The sequence below is a fragment of the Euprymna scolopes genome, chromosome 21 (genome assembly GCF_053919585.1).
Source record: "Euprymna scolopes isolate OS-2025 chromosome 21, ASM5391958v1, whole genome shotgun sequence".
NCBI classification, from domain to species: domain Eukaryota; kingdom Metazoa; phylum Mollusca; class Cephalopoda; order Sepiida; family Sepiolidae; genus Euprymna; species Euprymna scolopes.
In genome coordinates, this window is record NC_136502.1 from 57,297,718 (window position 1) to 57,303,215 (window position 5,498).

The following is a 5,498-nucleotide window of genomic DNA, read 5'->3' on the forward strand; positions in this document are numbered from 1 at the left end:
GAAGCTATCTCTTTACAACCCTTCCTTTTTGTTGTGTCTGCACAAATAATTAACAAGAACACGGAAAGTAAAGGTATACAATAATATATTAGGAAGAAAAGTTATATACATATTTACATGTCTTCAGATATACTTCAGTTGGAGATATTCCGGTATGTGGCGTGTTGCATGTCTTACTGGAGGCAGCATAAGCGTCTTGCCTATTTGACGGTCGTTGCCGGACTCCCCCGGTATTGGTGATTCATAGTAGGCATCTCCACAACACTTTTCATAACCTGTCATACTTTCATAAATCAGAGTCCATTTTCTGTAGGCTGTTTTTGAACCCAGTCAACGACGGGTACTTTTTCTAATATATATATATATATATATATATATATATATATATATATATACGGCATAATCACATTGACACACCGGTTCTCGTCAGATCACCAAAGTTAAGCAATGTTGAGCCTGGCTAATACCAGATGGGTGACCATTTGGGAATTCTAGGCGCTGTATGTGCTCTCCGCTTATCTCGGCATTGTTTCCAGTCGTCTTGAACCTCAACTTGCCACTGGTATGCAACAATGTTGACTCAGGGGAGGCATGGTTGGAGATTGCGCAACTCTTGCCATACAAATTTCACGCGCAAGCAGTGGGTATCCATAGTCTACCAAGACTGAAGGAAGCCTTTTTTTTATATATACACCAGCTTATTTTAATGGTGAATGCCCTGACGAACTACAAGCCTTGTACCCCTTGAATGTAAATATCCCCGACAAACCCAACAAGCAGCAAAATCCCACCCCTACACAGTAGAGATCCCTAGATGCAAGAAAACCTTCTACTTTAATAGTTTCTTCCCCAGAACTGTTAGCTTTTGGAATTCCCTTCCGGATTCCTGCTTCTCCAACTCTACTGACATGCAGAAGTTCAAGTGTAATGTAAACAGACATCTTGCTGCTCAACTCCCTACATAGTATCCCTGCAATTTATGTCTCAAATAGTAAACCCCTACATCAAAGTGGCACTTGCCTTGTTTGGGGTGTAAATGTAAAAAAAAAAAAATGCTGGCCGCCCAGCGTTGCAGTCATACAATACGCTTAAAATGCAGATTGTATATGAATTATTATAGAATCCATCCTCTATTGACTATTATATATTACAAGGAATAATTTGCTCGGCGAACTAATTTGCAAAAAAAATTTGCCCAGCGAACTAATTTGCAAAAAAAATTTGCCCAGCGAACTAATTTGCAAAAAAAATTTGCCCGGCGAACTAATTTGCAAAAAAAATTTGCCCAGCGAACTAATTTGCAAAAAAAATTTGCCCAGCGAACTAATTTGCAAAAAGAATTTGCCCAGCGAACTAATTTGCAAAAAAAATTTGCCCAGCGAACTAATTTGCAAAAAAAATTTGCCCAGCGAACTAATTTGCAAAAAAAATTTGCCCAGCGAACTAATTTGCAAAAAAAATTTGCCCAGCGAACTAATTTGCAAAAAAAATTTGCCCAGCGAACTAATTTGCAAAAAAAATTTGCTCGGCGAACTAATTTGCAAAAAAAATTTGCCCAGCGAACTAATTTGCAAAAAAAATTTGCCCGGCGAACTAATTTGCAAAAAAAATTTGCCCAGCGAACTAATTTGCAAAAAAAATTTGCCCAGCGAACTAATTTGCAAAAAAAATTTGCCCAGCGAACTAATTTGCAAAAAAAATTTGCCCAGCGAACTAATTTGCAAAAAAAATTTGCCCAGCGAACTAATTTGCAAAAAGAATTTGCCCAGCGAACTAATTTGCAAAAAAAATTTGCCCAGCGAACTAATTTGCAAAAAAAATTTGCCCAGCGAACTAATTTGCAAAAAAAATTTGCCCAGCGAACTAATTTGCAAAAAAAATTTGCCCAGCGAACTAATTTGCAAAAAAAATTTGCCCAGCGAACTAATTTGCAAAAAAAATTTGCCCGGCGAACTAATTTGCAAAAAAAATTTGCCCGGCGAACTAATTTGCAAAAAAAATTTGCCCAGCGAACTAATTTGCAAAAAAAATTTGCCCAGCGAACTAATTTGCAAAAAAAATTTGCCCAGCGAACTAATTTGCAAAAAAAATTTGCCCAGCGAACTAATTTGCAAAAAAAATTTGCCCGGCGAACTAATTTGCAAAAAAAATTTGCCCGGCGAACTAATTTGCAAAAAATAAAAAAAAGATAATAACGATAATGTCGTTCATCAAATTCCGTCTGTGTTTGTTTACAACATCATGTCAGCTGATATTTGGGCTTGACAATCTTAAACATAATCTTTCTTCTCTGATAGATAAAAAGAAGCATTTTTACAGGAGACTATTTTACGTTACACCGGCCAAGGTTACACCAGTGTATCTTTTTTTTACGTTACACCGGCCAAGGTTACACCAGTGTATCGTAAAATATTTTCCTGTAAAAATTCTTCTTTTTTATTTTTAAGAGAAAAAAGACTTTTTTTTAAGATCAGATTTTTTTGATTTTCAATACTCATCGGATGAATTTCTGTAAAAAAACTTATCTAGGAACACTACCAGATATATAATTTAGCTTTGTGTGAAATTTGCTCAGTTGTTTCAGATCCCATGATAAAGAACTCGTACACGCACACAAAGTGACTTTCACATAAGAGATAGAGATATGTGTAATGATAATTCAAAACAAAATAAGATATTAATTGTCTGTATTTTTGAGATGAGGTGTTTTCATTGATTGCGATTGTCGGACTGAGTGACTAGTTACATATGGCCGAGTGGTCCTAGACGTTGTATCAAAGTTTACAGTTACCCAAAGGTGCTGAGTTCAATCCTGAACAAAGGCAGTGAAAAGTAACATTCAAAACAGAGAATCAGCAACTATGTCCCAGAGACTAGCTGGAGTCCGAACACGGTACCCCCGTAATAATGATAAAGGGTTGGGTTCGAGACTCCTAACAAACGGTTCCCCAGTTCGATACAAAACACCTGATGAAGGCCGGAGGGCAAAACGGCCGAAATGTTGTGACCATAACAACCAAGATGAGGAAGTCAGTCCGACAATCTCAATCAAAATAAGATATAGATAAATTTATTTGTCGGTTCGATAAGGAAAACAAGAAAGTTATAGAAACTCTTTATATCATGACATTTCAAAGCTTAATGCTTCTCGTCAGTTTGATACGATACACCTGAAGAAGATTGGAGGTTAAATCAACCAAAACCATAAAAACAAAACTTAAGATGAGAACAAGAGTCCAAATAACGTGAATAATAATCATTTCTTGCTCTTCGGGCCAAGATTACAGTGTAGTATCTGTTCTGGTGCTACACTTTACCTTTTCTGTCCTCTATCAGTGGAGGAGAAATCCTTCATGACCGAGACAATGTTTTTTTTTGTTTCTATTCAGAGTGCCAACAATTTTTTTTTTTTGTTTCTATCCAGAGTGCCCCGTTTTGGAGAGCTGGATTTTCCCCATATTAAAAACCGACCTTGCGTTTAACTCTGCCCTCGTGGGGAGGCAAGTAAGTAGGAATATGAAAAGAAGGTCAATCTCATCCACTTACCTTGGAAGATGGATGCTTGAGCGTCGATGAGCCAAGCAAAAGGAAACCAGCATTTTCTTCTTCGGCAGAGGAAGATTTTTCCTGACGAGTTTCTGCCACTTGAAAATCATCTTACCATTCGGAGCAAAAAAATTGAAAAAATAAAATTTATTAAAAAAAAGAAAAAAAAAGAAAAGAAAAAGATGGCATTACCTGTGCTTTTTTCTTTTTTTTTTTTTTTACAAAGGAGTAACCACTTATCAAGGCCCGGAGGCCACTCGAGGATAAGGGTTAATGAGTGTATGGTAACCAATGAGAATATTGTAGTAATCGTTAGTAGTGGAAATTTGCTAAATTGAATTACTTAAGGAGAACAGCTCATCAAGAATTTGTTTATATTGGACTTGAAGACAACCAGATTGTAGTCAGCTGGAAAGCAGGCAAATAGAAGAGAGTTCCACAGGCGTGCAGTTCTAAGAAAGAAGCTTTGTTCATAGAATCTACGTTTAGGTTTAGGTAGATAAAGAGTGGAGGAAATTATTGATAGTGGTTTCAGCTAGATGAGTGTTTTTCATGAAAGCTTGGCTACGGGGAACCATAGATTGGAGCTCAGATGTGCACTTGGCATGAAAACGATAAAGCAGAGACAGGCTCGCAACGTCTTTTCCGTGGGAAAGAGGTTGCAAGTAAGAAAAAAAACGCATCTCCCCACTAAGCTACAAAGTCTATTTTGAAGTCTGTCAAGGCAGGATAAGCTGCTTCTAGGAGCTCCTGCCCAGATGTGGCAGCAGTACTCCATCCTTGGACGCACTTGGCTCTTATAGATGTAGAGAATTGCATCAGCAGTGAGATATCTACTGGAGCGGTAGAAGGATCCCACCATTTTTCCAGCGACCTTGGAAATAAATTTGATGTACGCGTTCCATATCAGATCAACTCAGAAGCTTGTCAAAACATGGTGCCTCCCCAAGATGAGAGCCATTCATTTCAATTGATGCCAGACGGGGATCAGAGCATTGATGACGGAAAGATAGAAGCAAAAGTGTGTTGATTCTAATGGTGCTTGTTTCGATCGATAAATTTTTGTTTGAGCCGAGATCTGTTTATCTGAATTTAAAAGTTACAAACCGCAAGAACTTTCTTGTCAATCTGATAGAAGATTGTTGAGATGGTTGAAAACAACATCTTTATAGTTTACCAGTTTCTCATTCATGTGATGCAACCATTTAATATAGGAGTGTACTAAAATTATCTACCTCTACTGACACACAAACTCTTAAATGAGATTAGATAGACCGAGATTCGAACCTGGTAAGCAAGGTTCGAAAATAGGTTCAGAAATAGTCAGAAATGGAATGTAGAATTTCACATTGTTCAATTTAATATAAAATAGTTTAAATATGTTTGAGTAAAAGGGATTCTGATTGTTCAATTCTTTTTATGAAAACTGAATTAAAATAAGGTCAGTTAGAAGAACGAACAATAGCAAATTTAAATATGAGTAAAAATAAGTTGGGTCGAAAAATAGGTTAGAAGAATTCTTTGTCTGCAGAAATGGTTTGGACATGTGCGAACCATGCATGTTTAACCTACGTGAGTTTCCCACATACATGACGTCATAGCAGAAACTGAATTCTCAATATAGTTTGCTAGTTTTAGGAGATTAGAGAGAGTTGGAGACAGGAGGCAGTCGAGTCCGGATCGAATCAGAGGAGGGTCTCCCTTTGGAAGCGAAGGGTTAGAAAGTTTTAATCATGTAATCGACTTTGAATTCCTGGATGTCATCATCATTGCAACCGGTTGAATGTAATAAAAGAAGATCATCATATTTTTGTAACTGCGGTCTTCGTGTCTTCTTTCTACCAAATTGAAGGTAATGTGAACTAATCGTTATTAATGAACGTTGTGTATAACCCATCTAAGTAATGGGTCCTGGATATGACCTTAAACTATATCCGATGGTGAGGTCCCCA

General features: G+C 37.2%; 1 protein-coding gene and 1 pseudogene across 1 annotated transcript in view; one reads left to right on the top strand and one right to left on the bottom strand.

The window, feature by feature from the left end:
- LOC145242386 (uncharacterized) overlaps positions 1-5,498 on the bottom strand; it is a 153,195-nt gene that overhangs the window by 21,540 nt on the left and 126,157 nt on the right. The window lies entirely within an intron of this gene.
- On the top strand, positions 391-507 carry LOC145243317 (5S ribosomal RNA; annotated as a pseudogene).